The sequence below is a fragment of the Phasianus colchicus genome, chromosome 16 (assembly GCF_987193195.1).
Source record: "Phasianus colchicus chromosome 16, bPhaCol1.hap1.1, whole genome shotgun sequence".
NCBI lineage: Eukaryota > Metazoa > Chordata > Aves > Galliformes > Phasianidae > Phasianus > Phasianus colchicus.
The window spans coordinates 6,893,371-6,913,193 of NC_143451.1; the positions used below are offsets into that span (position 1 = coordinate 6,893,371).

The 19,823-nt window shown below is 40.1% G+C and overlaps 2 long non-coding RNA genes across 14 annotated transcripts in view; one reads left to right on the top strand and one right to left on the bottom strand.

Annotated features, from left to right (window-relative positions):
• LOC116237390 (uncharacterized) overlaps positions 1–19,823 on the top strand; it is an 84,111-nt gene that overhangs the window by 55,583 nt on the left and 8,705 nt on the right. For 4 of the 9 annotated variants that reach the window (XR_016471603.1, XR_016471604.1, XR_016471605.1 and 1 more), the window contains exons 2-4: positions 2,564–2,725; positions 6,498–6,602; positions 9,004–9,104. This is a non-coding gene — a long non-coding RNA (uncharacterized LOC116237390). Of the gene's footprint in view, positions 1–2,563; positions 2,726–6,497; positions 6,603–6,703; positions 6,881–9,003; positions 9,105–11,773; positions 11,855–11,935; positions 12,479–19,823 lie in introns of those variants that run through there. The other 5 variants (XR_004168720.2, XR_016471607.1, XR_016471602.1 and 2 more) reach the window with 5 other exon arrangements.
• LOC116237388 (uncharacterized) overlaps positions 11,795–19,823 on the bottom strand; it is a 52,374-nt gene continuing 44,345 nt past the window's right edge. For all 5 annotated transcript variants that reach the window (XR_016471614.1, XR_016471612.1, XR_016471611.1 and 2 more), the window contains 3 exons: positions 15,115–15,193; positions 14,370–14,590; positions 11,795–11,877 (listed from right to left, as the gene is read on the bottom strand). This is a non-coding gene — a long non-coding RNA (uncharacterized LOC116237388). The remainder of the gene's footprint in view (positions 11,878–14,369; positions 14,591–15,114; positions 15,194–19,823) is intronic.

Here is a 19,823-nt window from a genome sequence, read left to right on the forward strand (position 1 = left end):
AACACACAGACATGGTGATAAGGCAGTCATGCCAACCAGTAAGAAAATGAAATTCAACTTAACATTTGTGAATTGTATGGTTTAAAACCCCTTCTGAGTATCTCTGGCATTGAATAAGTCTCCATCAGAGGTTTTTGAGCGTATCCTCCACCACTTATTGTAAAACTGATTTTAAGAATTTCACATTTCATTTCTTAATTGAGGAAATTTAGGCCATTACTGGAAGTTCTCTGTTGTCATGATTTGATTCCAATGAATAACTTAAAATTGAAACAAATAACTATACAAGTAAAATTACATTCTTGTGTGTAAGACACAGGAAGCTGCTCCGTGCTGTGTAGGTGTTTCCAGCTGCTAACTATTGCTTCTGTAGCACCACTTAGCTAAGGTAAAGGGTAGATTTTGCACAGCAACATCACTGCAAAACTTTGGCCAAGATAAGCAAGGTGAACTCCCACTCAGTAAAAAGTGTGATATGATGTACAGTAACATTTCACTTGGAAGCACTCACACAGCCAATTACACAGCACTCATATCTCTTCACCAACATGTACTTTTCAGTACTCGGGAATTTCACAGTGGATACATAAATTCAGCAACCTTTAAATTTCTTCTTCCTGTACCCATGTGGGTGTGAAAAGTCAGGATGGATATTTCTTTTGCAATCATGTCAAGTGAGAAAAGAAAGTTGATACATATGCATACACATGCATAAACACAGTTTAGCGTTTCAATTTTCATTTCAGTAAAAAAATACTCAATGTAAATTTTGTGTTCGCTGCTTCAGAATGAAATCTGTCTCTGGAAATCATCGATCTGTGGGAAATCAGCTGCCATTTATCTCTGAAGGCTCCTCAGTGCTATTGTAGACTTCTCAGTGAACCCCATACTCCTTTTTCTCTAGACACCTAGGCCTACTGCTCAGAACCAGTGTTACTGGTAAAGCAGGCAATGCTTTTCTTGCAGCTTTCCTTCCCACTTACCACTTCATTTCTTTTATTATCATAATTAAAAACGTTCAGGATTTCTACTGAAGGCCACAGAGTTTCCCCAGTCATTTTCTTCTGCAGACTGTCAAACTGCTGGTCTTATCCAAGGCATTAGGGGAACTGCTGTTGTTCATAACTCTGTAATTGGCTCTTCTGGTGCTGCTTGGCATCTCTTGCCTTTGTCCTTAGTGATGAAAGAAAACCCTGAGGGCCTGCAGCTCCTCTCTCAAGCGTAGGCAATACCAAGCATGGACTCTGGAGACAGGGCTGTGAGAGATGCTTGACTTGAGACGCTCCCTGCCAAGGAGTAATGCTGAATGCAATCGTCTTCAGGCAATCTTGAAATGCCTTCTAACCATTCTGCCACTGAGGAGAAGAAGCTTTTAGCCAGGGATGAATTAAAAATTTGAATCAACTCCATGTGAGGTCAAGACACTGAGGGACTGAAAGGTGTTCTTAATTGCCCAAATCACAAATGCAAAGAACTGGAACTGGTCAGTTATGAACATATACTTGACCTTTCTGCCACTGAAACCCAAAAGCTTCATATAACTAGTACGTGCAAAGCAGTACCAATGATTTGGAAAGCATAAAAACAGGAAGGTAACTAATGCTAGAATCAAAGTTCCATTGCCCACTCACAGGAAGACAACACTGAAGCAGGTGGCTCACAGCCCAGAGAGTTAATGCACGTGGTGAAGGATCCCCTCTGCTGAGAACAGGGAAATCACACAACCAACTGGAAAGGGAGCTCTTTTTCTGCTGCTCTGAGGGGAGCTCTCAGGCAGGCTGGTGAGGAACTGGCAGGTGCAGGAGGATTTGTGCTGGGATACTCCAGCATCAGAACTTTTGGAATTATAAAGGACGTTTTGTAATTCAGCGTTGCTGGCAGAGCTGGGAGTGCTGCAGCTTAAGGACTGACCAGGAGTTAAGAAATACTTAAGGTGCAGGAGAGCGTGACTGGATTACATTCATTACACACCAGGAGGAAAAAATCCCAATCAATTATCTCTATACCTCTGAAGTCACCAAACTGAAAGCTGTTATGGATTGAATCATCTGTGAGAAGCAACTGAAATAGGATGAAATGTGGTTAAGAACTGTTTAGAGATTTTTTTATTTGATGTCTAAAAATCCAAAAATTCACAGCAAGGATGGAAAAGTGTATAACTTCAACAAATGCAAGCTGAGATCATAGAGGAAGTCAGACAAAAAAACATCAGTGAAACTGTAACAGATGGAAAGCAGGCGACTGTGAAAATTGCTGGTATATGTTAGCAGCTAGAAGGAGCCAATGAGAAGGAGAGAGCCTAAATGACACTAGTAGGAAGTTCTGAGGAACTGAGCGATGGGAACTGATGAAAATGACAGATATCCTGGCAAGGGCACCTTACTGCACAGAGACAGGAGAGCTATCAGTGATGATGCAGAGAAGATGAAGCCGAGCACAGGGCTGGCAAGAGAAACTTCAGGTCCTGCCTTTTGCCCCAGGATGGTTTCTGGGTTTTATGTTACAGCTTTTTAATGTTCTGCATCTAAGAAGTGCTCCCAGCTCCATGTTGGCTTTTCCCCAGGTCGTGTGCTGACTGCTGAGCTGCAAAGCTGTGCCTCCTCAAAGGTCTGCTCTGTCCATCTCTTCTGTCCTGTGAGCCACTGACCTCCACATCAATGGCAGCTGAACATTAATGTGATGAACAATACTTTACTTCCAGACAGCCTGCCGCATGGCTTGGGAGGTAGGGAAAGGGTGAGCTGGGTTTGCAATCCTGCACTGGGGAGGAGCCATCCCTCCCACTTGCCTTGCCATTAAATTTGCTGGGCCAGAAAAGATAGATGCTGATGCCTCTTGTATCTATGCTTTAAAACAGAGAACTAACAAATCTGGCTGTTGCACATTGGGCATGATTCAAAATGGGGTTAGGCTGCAGTCAAGTTTCCAGCTGCTCAAGCTAGCTTACATGCAAGGATACAGCACAAGAGCAAAGGGAGAGAAGGGGTGAGCAACTGAGGTTTCAGAACTAAGCAGAGTCTGATCAGTCCTGGCTGAAGTCAGGCTGCAACTCTGAACACTGTATCAAGGTTGCACTACTGTATTATTTTATATTATTTACTGGTGGTCTTCATCAGCTTCATCAGCATAGCACACAGTTATAGGAATGTATATACATACATATTTGCAGGCAGGTGTAGCTTCGGAAAAGCATGAATGTACACATACAACAAGCATATAAATATACTCAAAATAATTCCAGGTTCTTTTATGTTCAGTAAAGAAAGCATACAAAAGCAGTATTCAAGTAAATGAACTCTTTAGTGTGCAATAGAAGCAGGAACTGGAGAAACTAAAATCCACATGGAAAAGCACAAAATAATCACACTGATTATCAAGCCAGGGAAGCCAGCTCAACCCCTTAAATACATATGACTGGCACTAAGTTGGTAGTAGTAGCAGAAATAGAGAAGATGCAGGTTTGGCGTAAGGGAGAGTGAACGCAGAAGGCTGCTCTTTGGAGGCACTCCAGCCCAATCAGCAGTCCTAGGGTTAGTGTCATTTTCTATTTTAAGCATAGAGAGAAACTCACAAGAGAGAGAATAATCAGATGAAAGTGTAAGCCCTCCGGACAAAAATACAAGATAAAGATATAAATCTGGTCATGCTGTCCTACTGAGGCAAAGCTGTCACAGGCAAATCTTTTTTCTTCCAGTTTCAATTGGTCTAAGTGGAGCGGCATAACTAAAGAATTACCATGGAGAAGAAACTATTTCCAATCTGCAAAAACTACAATTCAATAGAGAGGGCTAACTCAATATCTGCCTTAACTCCAAAATCTTCTTACGGCACTGTTTCTCCCATGGAAGAGAGTGAGGTCTGTGTGCCTGAGAGCACAACACCATGGCTGTATCTGAGGGCATGGCTACCAATGCTAAATAATCCTCTCTTTATAGCATGGCTACGTTAAGATCCCTCAGAGAAGTTTAGCTCATTGTTTCAGTGATTATTTTCTGTGTATGTACCAGCGGTCTCTGCTTTAGGACCTCCTTGGGAGCTCCCAAATCCAGGAGTTGTCCTCTCACTGGATACCTGCAGCAGTGATTGCTGTTTGCTCTGACTCGCTCAGAAGACCTGCCCACGCAAATAGTGCATAAGATAATAAAAAATTCAGTAAGCTTTCAGAAAGAGAACATTATTCATCTGCTCAGAAACATCTGGACATTTCAGGAGTCCTGCTATATTTATGGAGTCTACTCAATAAATAGAAGTTTTTACTCGAGGGTAACTAAGCCATTCTGGGGGCTTTGCCAGGCATCTTCTCTCTATTTTGTCTATGTACTGTATGAATAATGCATCTTCTCTGAGCACACACTAGCAGCATTAGCTCCTTGTTTCCTTCTGTATATTTTTAGGAGCTCTCACTAACTGCTCCCAGTTACAAGGGGCCAATGTCAGTGTGGTGGCTGCAGACCCAGCAGCCCTGGAAGGGACCCTGGGCCTCAGACTGCCAAAATCACAGACCGTCTTAGAGGAGAGCAGTGGAGCCCAATCTCCTGTAAGAGGGTCAGTGGAAACATCTGTCAGGATCTCATGAGTCCTTATGAACACTTCCCTGCAGGAAAAGAGAAGTTGTTTTTTTCTTAAAAAAAAAAAAAAAAAGGAAGGAAGGAAAAGGAAAAAGGAGAAAAGGAAAAGAAAGGTAGTTCTAATCTTTGAAAGTTATTCTAACTTCTTTTTCTAAGTAATTTTCATCAAGAATTTGCATATAAAAAAGTGAAAATGTCGTAGCTTTCATCCCTCTTCTTTTCTCCAGCCCTTTCATACCCAGCCTCATTTTAAGTCCTTGGCTGCCTTAGCCAGACCCAGGATATTTTGATTTTGTCTTTTCTTTGAGAGTAATGCCATTGTGAAGTTATTTCTTGAACTATCTTTTCTCCAATTATGTTCTTCATCATATCTTCATGCAGGAAAACTAATAGCAAATCCATTGGTTTTAAGAAGTGCTCAGAATTGGCTTCACTTTATTAACTTTGGTAGGAATAAAGATGTTTAAAGTGCTTTGCTTCTGAAAAATCTCCCTCTACCTTATATACAGTATAAATGACCCAAGCCTTACTCTCCTTTCTTACAAAAGCAGTCCTTGAAAAGAGTAAAGCAGCTTGGATTTCACAAAGAAGGAATTTTCTTATCATTTTTATTACAATAATGAGACACAGGATACAAGCAGGTTAATGTATTTTTGTTGTTTGTATTTAGGGACAAAATCATAGACAGTCATATATCATCATACTGACTTTTCTTTGCTGGAGATACCATCTAAATCTCATAATGATTAAAAGAATATAAATTCATGGTCTTAACCATTATCAATGTGATTTGCATATCACACTTCAGCCCATGTTTATCTTTCTTGCCTTTAATATTTACTTCAAGTAGAGACAGTAGGTAATTAGTCTCATATAACTTCTCTGTCTGAGCAGATTCAATTATAATTGACCCAAAATACTGAATTCAGCTTTGAGAAAAATTATTTTTAAAGCAAAACTACGATACAGCTTTTAAGAACCAGTTGCTCTGATTTTTTTGCTCATCACAAATGATGCACTCCTAGTGGTACGAAGCTTGGAGAGTCTCACACAGAAAGCAAGGTCAAGGCATCAAGTATCACATCATTCTGGCATTAGCTTATGCCCTGCTCTGTGCAGTTATGGACAGGATTTGTTTCCTGAGTCCTGATCCGGACTAAGGCATGATTTTTCTAAGGTGCCAAGTGTTTGGTCAGTCACATCTCTGAGCTAGAGAACACAGACGTGTGAAACAGGAAAGCTGTCTGATTTTTCAGTTAGGATTGCGGGTAGTGAAGTAGTGGTAGACCTAATGAATCCCTTTACTGCAGCAGGAATGATTTCATTGTGACAAGATGAGATTGGAATGGTTACAGGGAAGCAGGAGTCCAGAGGCATCAGGAGACCTTTCAGCAGGGCAGCACAGAGCCACCAGGTTCTTGCACTAGCTGAGCTCAGGCTTTCTGCTAGCAGGTGGCAGATCTGTACAGTTCACCTTACTGCTGCCCATTTGTGTTGCTGTCCCTCACCTATTGTCTTGCTCCATGCTGGATCCAGTAAGTTTTTCCTTTTTGATAGGTGAGACTTGTGCTGGATGACAGCATGCCTCTGTACAGACACAAAACAGAGGTCACGTTACAGTTAGCAAGGAGCTGATTTGAAAGAAAAAGACTAAAATGAAGCAAAGGAGACCCCCCTCCTGATGTAGATGGCATGATGGTTTTATACCTGAAAGAATTCAGACACACAAAATTTGGTTTGGGTATCATGCTGTTCTGTTAGCTTCCAGGAAGCCTTGCAGTAAGTCAACAGTGAAGGGGCTGACTGTCCTTGAACCTGCAAGTTGGTGTGACTGCTCACCACTCCTGGGGGGGGGCATGCTGCACTTCTGATTGCAACTACCTTAAAAATTGGGACATCTGCAAAAATGTGATAATTTTCTCTTTTCAGGAGGAAAGAGAGGAAAAACAAAGGTGAAAAAGAGGATGGCTGGTATTTACCTGAGCCCTGTGTTCATGACTCAATTCCTACTCTGTGCACATTGCTCTCTAACAGGTAGAGCTGTTAGAAAGTAAGAAAAATCTGCTACAATCAAAATGAAGTCTACTTAGATTCTCTTTCCTATTTGAATGAATATTTATGCTTATTTTTTGCAGTGAAGGAAATAGAATTCTAATGCTTTCATATGCAGTGGATATATCCTTTTCTCTTCTGGATGGATAGACAAATAGGTAGATGTTTATGAACAGTTCTTTGTCACATGGGATTGTATAAATTCACCTCTGGGAAGTGAAAAAGCTGCAGTGAAGATTGATAGCAATTCCCTGGGAGAGGTAAGCTCTGACTTCTACCAAACTCCTGTTCCCAGTTCTCTCCCATGGAGGCTGCTGACATCCAAGCTCTTGCTGCTAGGATCACACAGTCTTTGAGGGACTGCCTTCTCATGGTTGGAAATCTGTGGACACATGGAAACACTGTGCTAGCTCAAAGTCACTGCGACTCTTGTGTTGTGTGCTGCACATCAGTTGTATTCATGTTGTGTGTGTTCCTGTGGCAAACATTTTTATGAAACGATGTTTTCATCACAGAAGCTAAAAGTAGGATGACTTTCTCCATTGCAGCGCAAGTATTTTCTTTATAAACTTGTTTATTACTTATCTCGGGGTTTAAAAGAAAAAGAGAGGGGGAGAGAGAAACAGATACTAGTTTTCTGCTGCCCATACAACACCATTCTGTTTCCTTGCTTGATTTGTGTTGGTTTTATTTCATCTTGTAAGGCTGGAGGTTTTTTTTGCTCAGTTGTAGGTTATTCTGGTGAGGGGGAGATGTAGGTGCACTAATTCATCTGTGCTTCTGTAGAAGAAATAAGAGGGAAGGGACTGTAACAAACTCAAACCAGAACACATCCTTATAGTGTAACCATTAGAATATAAGTGGCCTGAAGTTAAAGAGAGTTTACACAGCCAATTGTCCACTTAGGAAAGTGGATATAATGTCAGTCTGAATGAGAATAAAGTCATGCTAGGTGGGGAATCAGTGGGAGAATTAAACGTATTCTCAGAGATGTTATGACTGAGTGGGTCATAAAGTTTCAGAAGTTCAATTTCGCTGTTAAGACCAATAGAAAGATGTCATCAAAAGCAAAGGGACTTATAACTGGCCTGCCTGTTCCAGAAGATAAGGATAAGCTTATTTCATAAACATTTGCCCTAGGAAGAAGGTGCAGTGGAGTAAAGTCCTGGGATGATAAGGGACCGCAGATTTTATGCATGCCAGTCATCAAAATTGAAAATAGTTTTTGGGTCTTGTTGTTCCAAAAAGAATTTGATGCTCATAAATGCGAGGGTTATCAGGGTTTTTTGAAAAATCCTTCCGTACCCAACAGGGGATTTATTTTCCTACTCATAACACAGACACAAAGATAGCACAGGAGTAATAGTCCTGAGAAATTACTTTGTGGGCAAGTAAATAAGAAGAGCCTTTCTAGATTTTGCTATGAGCTGGACAGAGGTACTTTTGGAGGAGTGGTAGGAAGATGAACCTCTGCAGCTGGGTGAAAGGTTTCTGTCAGAAGCAAAACAGACAAAAACCCAACATCACTTATCAAGGCACCCCTCACCTCCTGCCTCTCAGCTGCACGGGGGCCAGGCACCCTGGGCCAAGGGAACTGAACTGTGAGACCCCACAGGATGCCCTGCTCTTGCCATCCCTCAGCCCTGACCATAAAGATGGTAATTTTGCTGTGAGAGAAGAACTGGGAAAATCTTTATGACAATTGTGATTGAAAACAGTAACTCTGATCTAAAGCTATGAATAGATAATTCCGATCCAAAATCACCCTTATCTGTTGTTTCAATGGCAGTGCTTTCATCCACATTTTAGGTTTTTATTCTCCAATTCTAGCCGTGCTGTTCTCAGGTTGATATTTGGCATGGTTCTAAATCAAATGAGTCTCTCTAAGCAAACAGGAATTTTGTTCCATCCATTGCATTACTAACACTTTCCAGGATGGCATGGCCTGCCAATATTACCACTGATCAGAAAAAGCCCAGTAACAGCACTGAGCTCCAGCACCGTGTCACTGCTCTGCTGCTGGGCAGGTTTTGGAAGAAGCATACATGCACATGTGAAATGCCTTATGTGCAGGCCAGTGAGGAGTGCAGATTAATCTTTAGAATACTACAACCTGAGATAAATTCATCTCTTTGTACCTTATATCTAACAGAATCAAAGAAGTAACTGGCATCTTTTCTTTAAACTTCTTTTTCCAGAAAAGTCCAAGACATTTTTTTTTCCACTGAGTCTTTGAATTTTTTTTGAACCTTGCAAAAAATACAATTAAGGCTTGAGACAAGAGCACATTTGAAATGATTTCACCTGAATTCTGTAGTAGGCATTTTTATGTAACAGTAGTAAGAGTACATTTTCTTGAGAACTGTTCAATTTCCCTCTCCAGAACTGATCCAGAGTTCATTGAATCACAAAGAAAGAATCCCATCCACGTCAGTGGAGTTTGCATCAATCCTGAAATGTCAACAGATGACCACTAAGTTACAGGTACATCAGTAATGCTGTATTTACTTTTCTTCTAAAAATATATTGGAGGTTTTCCTGTGCCCTGCATGTGGCTGAGTTTGAACACTTGTCAAGGACATAAGTAATGGGGGAAGGTTCAAGGTTTTACTCCTCCCAAAGGGCTGTGACAAGAGTGTGGGTGCCAGAGTAGCTTGTACCTGGAACAAAGCTCTTGTGGCACTGGTGGCCTCACTTCTGGCATAATAGCCTAATCCTGTGAGATAATGGCAAAATAACTGGGAAGGAATGGGTTGGCATGTGTTTGTTTCTGTGGATTCTTTAGTAGACATACATACATAACAGAGTAGGAACTTTCAGTTTATCTTCTCTACAATATTCACTTTTGTTGTTCTCCTTCTGTTTACAATGTGTCATACTTGGAAGTATTCCTTCTAAAGCTCAGGTTTTTACCGTGCCTCTTGGAAGGAGGAATATGGAAGAGTTCACTGTGTTTCATATCTGGATGGTTCACTGACCTACATTTATTTCATCTACTTCCCATTTAACATTTTATGTGACTTTTTTGGTGTGCCACAGCAAAGATTTTCAATGGTCCAAAAAACCATGCTGGGAAAGAATTCTAATACTATGCTGCCCTTGATAGGATAGTGACTGGCAGTATATAAATACACTCAGTGGAACGACAGAAAACTCTCTTCTATATTTATGAGGAGCCCTGGGCCAACACACACAGTGGTGAGAGCCCATCTGCTCCATTGCAATCATTTTATTGACACGCTGCTATTTAACAGCTGAGGCTTTTGCAATTTTTTTTTTTTTAAACTCAGTGCATGTAGTGAGCAGGAGGTCTTTTAATAGCAATATGACAAAGCCAAAATAAATCTAAAAGGTGAATTATAAATTTAAAAGTCTGGTTATTTATCCGAAGAAGCACGTGAAAGATGGAAGAAATTTAAGTATTTCTTGACCTGGGGTTCCTATACAACTCTGACGTGGGCCACATGCTCATATCAAGGCCTTTCTTGCAACGAGCACAGCAAGCACCAGCAAAGAGAATAGAGGGGATCTGAGCAATTTGTGATCTGGGGGGCTTGTGGGTCTCCCTAAGGCATGGGGAGGAGTTTGGTCACATGTAGTGCAGATCTGTTTCCTACTACTGGATGGGAAGATAGGCATTGTTGGTGCATTTCAGATTATTTCTCGTAGTTTTATTTCATTCTTAAAAGAATAAAGTTATTCCATACTGCTGAGGAGGTACATTTTCCATTTGGCTTTGTTTCACAATACACTGTTTCTTTTTAAATTTTTTTTTAATATTTGCTCACATAAACATTTCTCCTCATTTCTAGAAGTGTGACTGTTTAAGCTGATGTTCATAACTGGCCACCAATGAACCTATTTCCACCAGTAATGTCAAGGCCTGAATTCAGATAAACCCACCTTGCACCTATATTTGAAATTCAGTTCAAACGTCAGAGCTTGTTTCTGTTTAACACTTCACCTAATGTCTGTGCCTGCAAAAATGCAGATTTACCTCTCATTTTCAAACCCAACTTTTCATATTTCATTGCTCCATATGCTTTTGCCTACCAGCACCTCCATGCAGAACTGACATGAGTCAGACTTAATTTTAAGCGTATGTCTAAGTCTACCGGTATCTGTTAAAGAATTTTAAGTTTAGACCCATTAATCTCCATTATTAAAAATCATGTTGGCATTACGTCAGGCATAAGTGTTTTAGACTCTGTCCAGCTGTGTACGAGTCTGGAAGTGTATTTTATGCAGAGTACCAAGATGGGTTGATAGCAGAAATGAAAGCTTTCATCCTCTCCATAAAGGGAGTAGTATCTCCCTCCAAATTTTATGAATTCAATCTGAAAAAAGGAGTCATAAACACGCTGTTAAAAGACTGCCATTTTAAAAGGCTGTTTCCCCAGAGACAGTCTGTGAAGCATCTTGATGTGAATTCATAATGTCTGAGCAGTCTCAGCTGAATTAAAGACCGAAAAGAGGACAAGAGCAGCAAAATATGATTTCAGAATTCAAGTTAGCTAAACGAGGCAATTCAAAGCTTAAGAGGCAGTTCATATTCTTAACTTTTGCCATAGAAACTTTCAAAAATGAAAAGGCTGAACTCCCTCAATCTTTCTTCATAAGAGAAGTGCTCCAGCCCTCTGATCATCTTAGTGGCCTCTTCCAGACCTTCTCCAACAGCTCCACATCCCTCCTGTACTGATCCCTTCAGAGATGATCCTTAAGCTTGTGAATTTTACTAGTTCTTTTCAAGAGAGCATTATTTCTTTCATGGTCACATCCAAGCACTATGTAAATACACGATGTGATTAATGGCTCTTAAGAAACAAAGGAAGGGGTTAGATAATGCTTTTAATCACTGTCAAACTTCATAGTTTTCCCACTTATTTTTCCTGTCTCCTATGAAGCGTCTTCACTGCAAAACCTAATAAAAGCTGCCGCTTCATGTTAGATGAACTTGTGCTGTATTTCAGATGATACTTGTAATACCTTTAACCCACCCTCCTCCTTGCACCTGCTGAAAACTGAGCACTTCTGTGATTCTTTGTAAAAATGCGAGAAACTGAGTTCTGGCAATTTCTGTTCCTTGACCAGAAGAACAAAGTCAGTAATGGCCTGATAACAAAAATGAAGGTTTTTTTACTTCTACTTTATAGCAGTTTCTGCATCCTGTAGCAGTGGATTCTCCTTTGGCTTGAATTTTCACTCACTCACTCACATGTGGGAATCACGTCAAGATGGAGTTTAGGTTTTGTAAAATCTGAAAATGCAAGAAAATGTGAATAGTCACAGAGCTGCATTTTTGCAAAAATCCACAGCCCTGAAATGAGCCTCTCATCTCTGGACATCAGTGAGAAGATTTTGAAGAACATCCTCAGAATATTCAGAGAATGTTCTGAAGATCCCGTCTGAGTCAACTGTCATCTTATAGTTGTCTTAACTTTAGCCCTGGTAAGGCTCTTGTGAATGAGCTTTTCTAGGGAGAAGTATGTTTGTTGATATGCATAACAGGGAGCATACGCTTGAGTGTCTTTCAACTGCTGCCAAAAAAAAAAAAAAAAAAGAAAAGAAAAAAGTGGAAATGAGGAACGCAAATCATAATTTTGATGAAGTTTTTGGCTTCCTGCCAGACATGGTACGTACTGCATAAACAAGGACAACAAACAGAGGCGAATGCAGCGGCCACTGTGAGTCTGCCTCTGTGGTCACAAACTGGGGAAGAGGAAGAGTACTGCCTGGCTAATGACTGCCTCAGGCATCCTGGTATCCCCACATCGCTGCCTGCTCCTGGCCTGGTGGCATCAGTGTATTCACCACTCATGGCAGATTATTTACTTTTTTTTTTAATACTTCTTGAAAAGGTCTTTAACGGTTGCCTTTGTTCTTTAAAGAATTGATAGCTTGACCAAAAAAAAAAAAAAAAAGAAAATTCAGGATCCAGCTCATTCATATATTCATATTTGCTTGCAAATAAAACAAGCACTACCCAAGCAGAACAGAGATTTATTTTCAAGCATGTGAGCAATTTAAGGTCATTTACTTAAAATTACATTCTAGAAACAATGGTGATGCTTGTGCATTACTCTCACTGTCCTTTTTTTAATGCCACTCTGTATTTAATCCGTCTTACTGCTCAATAGAAATAGCTTACTCCTACATTTGAGTAACTGATTGGGTGAGAGCCTGCATCTCAAACACCATCCTGTCACTAGCAATGAATGCCATTTTTAGATCTTTCATTCCAAAGAAAGGTCAGTCACTATTTTAAACAATAGAAGGAAAAAAACAGTCAGTGCAATGTTCACTTTCTCCAGCTTTTAAAGAGAAAAAAATAATTATTTTGCTAAGGTAATTTCTAATATTTTGTATAGATTTAATTCAATTAGGAAAAAGATTTTATTCTCAAGGTGTTTCTGTACATTTCTGATAATGTCACAGTTGTCCTGTGGAAGGACATCAGATAAGACTTAAAGTTGGTTGAAATCTTCTGAATTCTTTGTGGTATTTTTCAAACAGAAAAATTGTCTTCAGAAAATAATATTAAAGAAACATCAGACTATTAATTCAAGGCTACCAAATATAGTCAGCTTTGACTTTACAGGATTTGTCTAGTTTATGGGGAAATGGTCTCAAACGTCTATTATATTTAATTATAAACGTCAAGTCTCTTGTAAAAGTGCTTCCACAATATCTGGACCACTATTTTTGGTTCCTTACCTCCAAGAAGCCAATGGAGACTAACCCTTCAACCTAGCCATATGCCCGAAGTTGGGTTACATGAACCACCCATTGGCTATTGGTGGAAATTCACCATGGCAGATGTACTTCAAAGGTGATGATCACAAAAATAACAGAAGTTATCTTCATTGAGAAGACACAAGGTGAGCTTGTATGGCTACTGATAACAAAATGTAAGTATGAATTACTGTCAAAGCTGCTTTGCAGAGATTTTTGAGTGAAAGAATCATCATATAATCATAGATTCCTTAGAGTTGGAAGGGACCTTTAAAAGTCATCTAGTCCAACTCCCCTGCAATGAACAGGGACATCCACAGCCCTATCAGGTTGCTCAGGGCCTGGTCCAGCCTGACCTTGAGCGTCTCTAGGGACAGGGCTTCTGCAGCATGTCTAGGCAACCTGTTCCACCACCTGACCACCCTCAGTGTAAGAGACTTTTTCCTTATATCCAATAAAGATACAAGGATGAGAGGAGGATTCAGAGAAAAAGCTCTGCCATTATGGTTAGGGCTAAGATCATCCAGACATGAGTAATGTTAGTCAACAATCAGCTTATTATTTGTTGTATAAAACATTCTGCATGAGAAATAAGAATAAAAGAAATACAGCTGTGTTTTTCGTGTTGGCATACACTTTTTGTTACCCAGTGCTCAAAAAGTACTTATAAACCTGAAGACAGAGGATGAAAAATTCCATTTTGAGTAACTTGGAAATCATATGTCAATCTTAGGCCAAAAAAGTGGGAAAATAAAAGGTAGAGACCGATTGGTCTGAAGATACAAATGAGCTGATTATCTTTTTGCTTTATGAAAATATATGTATTATGTTGTTATTACTTGCTTGGGTCTTGAAACACAGTGAATGTCCCTAGAACTCCTTTGATGGCAACTGCTGTGAAGGAAACATCTCTGTCATATCTTTAACCTAGGTGAGGTAAGTCAGCATCAAAACAGTTCCTTTGGGCAAGCTGTATGTTGCTTGAAAATACAGCCTGGATAAATTTTATGAACAAACCTTATTTTGTCTTTGAATTCAATACAGCAGCTGAGGACATCTCTATGGGGAAACATCAGCTCTGCAGGACAGAGAACAACCTCCATTGGGAAAATAGCTTTCCTCATTGCTTCAGTGTTTCATCAGTTGTTAATTAGATGCTTTCCTCTCTTCAGTTCTTAAACAGAGCTCAGCTAGCGCAGATGCAAGTTCCTCATGAGCACTGTTCAACAGCATTACTCCTGAGGATGAAAAGAGGATTGTTGCAGGGAAATTCTGTGCATTTGGGAGAACACTTAAGCTCTGGTTAAAATCTAGCTTTTCTTAAGTATTTCCCCTCTCTTTTTCCTACAATCACATTTATCCTTTTCCTTATAATTTTCAAACCCTTTTTAATTTTTTCTTATTTTTTAGATCTAAATAAACAGCCTCTCAACATAATAGATACTTTAGCATATATTGAGATGTGATTCTTGCTTTATTTGAAATACAATTTAGCAGATAAATAGTGCTAAACACCTGTATGACAACTGTTGAGTCATGGCCTGAAGCACCGATTGAGCACCTGGGGAAAGGACCCAGGCAGCCCTGGGAGCACAGGTGAAGGCAATTCAGCTGTGTGACCAGAAGGGGTGGAGCCTGGCTGCACCTCTCTTAGACCTCATTTGAGGGCTGACTGGCACTGGGAAAGGATCTCTGGTTTCGTGAAGTTTCCTTTGTGAATCTACACCTTCAGAGACAGGGGAGCACTTTTCCTTTGTAGTACCTTTCTGTAGAGCTAGTTCCCTTGTTGTTACATCTCCTGTATTGCCATTCCATCATGCTGATTTTTCTGACTGTTGCAACTGGAAAAAAAATAGAGCTTAGACAGGATCAACTTCAGCTTAAAATTGCCTTTTCTCTGGAGCTCAGGTCAGCAGGTCACACATGGGTGTGTAAGAGTCGCAGTGCTCTCTCCATCCCAAAAAACCTCTGCTGGCCAATTTGGCCAGTGACTATCATAAATTGTAGTCAAACCATTTCATTTTGAAAATCCTGATTACCATGATTCCTTTCTATCACTACAGCAGTATCAAAAGGCTTTATTGTAAATGAGATTTAAAAAAAAAAAACAACAACCCAACACCAAAACATGATAGTAAAAACATGAAAAAGAGTACAGTCATATCCTCACTGATAGCATGCTCCCACAGACTACTGCCATCAGTTAAGAGTATGTGCCAATATTTTTTTATGAACAATCATTACAAAACATAACTTAAGCAGGCTGGAAGAAAACAGCAACCTAGAAGTGGTGTTCAAGAAAGCTGTGGGAAAGGGGAAAAAAACAAAAACAAAAAACCAAAAACTGGAGAGCTGCTGAGCTGAATCAGCACATGGGCTGCAGTTGGAACAGAAGGATTCTTCAGTTTATGCCAAAAGTACTCATCAGTGCTTCTGGTTTTGAGCTTTACTTTCATAGGTGACTTTTCTTGTCTCTGAACCATCTTGTGGGAATCCACATGGGTTCAGCTATGGGTGACTGTCAACTTGGGAGACAAGTTTGTTCCTCAGTAAGCAGGGCAAAGTTGTGCTCTCTGAGTTTCTGTCTTGCTCTGGAACCTCCCTGGAGGAATGCCTCTTTGCAGCTGAAATGGTACAGCAGTTTTTCTTTCTCCTTCCTCTACGTTCTCAGTGCTCAGAAAGTCCAGACATGCCTCAAAGTCAGCTCAGCAAGTTAGGCACCTACTGTACTTCCCAGCTATATAGGGGTAGCTTCTGCCTAGGCTGGATATCACTACATTGTGTTTTAGGTGACACAACACAGCTGTGTTTTAGGTGACTTACTGCACAACAAAATATCACTGAAATGAGAAAAAAAAAAAAAAGAAAATATCACAATTGAACAGAAGAATATTTTTCTTGTAACCCAATAAAGCTGTAGGACTCATTATCACAAGGAGCTGCTGGGCCCAGATATTTAGCAGTCTTCAGAAAGAATCAGGCGTTTGTGTCTCTAGAAAGGAAAAAATGAAGTTCTCCAATTGAAAAAATGCAGAGATCATTTTATGTTTGAGATTTAAGGAAGCATTTAGGAATTAGAGCCTAGAAAGAGGTTAGCTGTGGAGGAGGCAAACATGGAATCTGCCTACTCTGGTAACTTCAGAAAGATCATCAACCAGGAAGCTGAAGAATTTAGGTTATTCAAATCATGACAGTCCCTTTGCAAGCTTTATTTTTCATCCAGTATAGGATCTCATACCATCATAGGATCTCATACCATCATAGGATCTCATACCATCATAGGATCTCATACCACTTCCAACCCCTATGGTTCTGTGATCATAGAATGGTCTGGGTTGAAAAGGACCACAATGCTCATCTTGTTTCAACTCCCCTGCTATGTGCAGGGTCACCAACCAGCAGACCAGGCTGCCCAGAGTCACATCCAGCCTGGCCTTGAATGCCTGCAGGGATGGAGCATCCAGCCTCCTTGGGTAATCTGTTCCAGTGTGACACCACCCTCTGTGTGAGAAACTTCCTACTACCTGGTACCACATCCAGTAGAGAAGTTCATGGAAAATAAGCAAATGAAGGCAAACAGGAACAAAGTGCAGGAGGTCTATATGCTAGTCTAATAGTTCTCCTGGCTTTGGCTACTCATTTCAGATGGAAAAGAGCACCTGCTAATCTTCTGTTGCTTTATGGTAATGACCTGGACAATATTTTTGTGATTGTCAATGTAATGCACAGCCAAATCCCTTTATGCCTTCAGTCAGCATCAAGTCATTGATGTAAATCAAACTTCCATGCAGAACCACAGCCATCCACTGGCACTGCTTGATGATTGTAAACAACAGTAGGTTTCCTTGAGAAGCTCACTCTGTAGAAATGATCCTGCTCTTAACTATTATATAGGTGATTCCATTCCAAGTTTGTGCTTTTCTTAGCAGATGTAAGAACACCTTGTTTATAAAGCTCCAGCTAAGTGGTTGCTTTTTTTCAGCACTTCAAACAGTACCACCAATAACAACCTTTTAGAACCTGGATATGTTTGAAATCTTGCTAATCCTAAAGCAAATAGATCTAAAGAACCAGCAAACTGAACCATGTGAAAAATACAGTATGTGAGCTTGCAAAAAGCAAGATGACCTTTTATTCTTCAGCTTGAAAATGAGTTTTTGTATCTGAGGAAAGTACTACTAATAAATCAACAATTTTAGCCTTAAAATATATTTGCTTAAAAAAGAAAAAAAGAAACCAGATTATTAAAGTAACACAGTTCCCTTGGAGCAGGAATGGTCTTTTGTTATTAAAAAGGCATTTACATAAAAAGTTTCCACATGTAGGGGCATTTAATTAACTTGGGAGTAAAAACCATAAAAATTAATATATCCCATACAGAAAAGTTGACAGAAAATTTGTCCTTTGCTCCACGGTTTTACTGATTATGGGTTGGTAGCAAATTAGAGTTAGATTGGTTCAGTTGGAAAGGTCCTTTGGAGATCATCAAGTCCAACTGCCTGACGAAAAGAGTTACTCTGTAAGATATTATTAATGCAGTCACAGCTTAAAAGAAACCATCCCTGAAGGAAGATGCCAAAATGCATTCTTCGTGTAGTAACAAAGGAAGCCAGAAGACCCCCTTACAATGAGTCAAGTCTGCAATAAAGACGAGCCTGACATTTCATAAGCTTTTAGGTAAATATGCTGTAAATATTACAGATTCAATTTCTAACACTTGTAAAGGCTCCAAAACCATTCATCATCACTAAATGGATGTATTAAATTCGGTATGACATGAAGTTGCAAGTATAAATGGGGAAAGCATCTACCTGTAAATTCTTTCATAATCCATCCGCTGCCCAGGCAGTGACATACTTTTCCATCTTAATTAATAGTCAGTACACTGTAAAAAGCCTCAAGGAAATTTTTTTCCTAATCAAAGCATATAAAGTTAATCCATGTGTCACTGTACTACTGTAAACTGGTAATCTTTTCAGAAGAAAACGTGGAAAGAGTCTGAAAAAAAAAAGAGTTTAGCACTTCTCTCCCTCTCACAAATGTTGTTTTTTAAAGTCAGTCCCACTTCTAAAGGCAGAGGAGAGTTGCACATCTCTCAGAAATAGCCGTCAGATTTACACAAATGCTGCCAGGCTCTCCTTTTATTCACTGCAGCGCTTTCCAAGCCTAATCAATTCACAAAGGTTGTAATGAAGTGATTACAGAAATAATAGACAGTGGTGGAAAAGAGGCCTGTGAGAGCCATGGAGAGAATGACTGTCTATCTTCCTCACCACGAAGGAACTCAGCCTCTGCTCTGCCTGGGCTCATGGGGATTCAAGAACCAGTCTGGGACGCAAGCTTACATTAGCGTGTGTATATCATACTCTGTCAGGTTTTGAAACTGCAGCATCATGATTTATATGCAAGGTTGTTTAGGTCATAATTAAGATTTCTAATGTGTACTTGTAGTCATTTATTTTCCTCCTGCTGCTCGGATCCGTTGAGCTGGACTCAAAGCATTAAGAACATGATTTTTATCATCAAGCAACAGGAAAAGTCATCAATAGAATCATTTGATCCTCATTTATTCTTTAAAAATACAAGGAATTCTGCAGTGATAGGACAGACTCCTACTGAGAGAAGTTAAATATGATACATATTTGTTAAGTACTCCCTTGAAATAAAATATGATTTCTTTTCCCTCTTAATTTATAAAAATTTAAAATGGCTAACTTCCTAACTTGTTTTGTCTGCTGAACCATTGAAAGTGATTAGAGCATAAATATATATGACATCCACGTTATTACCAAATACATTCATTATTAGCAGTGCTATCACAGTGAATACCAGATGGAATTAACAGTGACAGAGCAATAAATTAAAGTGTTCATACATTTCTTTCTCACAGCTTACAAACTCAGGATTTATTCCTGACCTTTGGTGTGAAATCTGACAATTGCTGGTAAATCATCCATAATACTGTTAGTATTCAGTGCTGCAACTCAGACCTTTTTACCTTGCAGATGTAACAGATAATTTTCTAAGAATTTATTTGTGGATTAACACTAATTATCATGCACACTTCACAAAGAATTAATGTTAATAAGCTTATCTCCATTCAGGATACCTTCCAGTTTATTCTTGCCATCTCTGTGATGATGTGTTTACATAAAATAGGATCACAGCACGGCTGAGGCTGGAGGCAGGTCAGCATCCCTCTGACCCAGCAGAGCCTTGCAGAGCAGGGCCCAGCCCCACAGACAGGTGGCTTTGGGAGAGCTCTAAGGAGGAGACCCACAGCCTCTGGGCAGCCTGTGCCAGGGCTCCAGCACAGCACAGCACAGCAGTGCTGCCTGATGGGCAGAGGGAACTGCTGTGCTCCGGGTTGTGCCCACTGCCTCTGCTCCTGGCACTGGGCAGCACTGCAAGGAGCCTGGCTGTGTCCTCTTTGCACCTCCCTGTGGGTATTTACGGACATGGATGAGATCC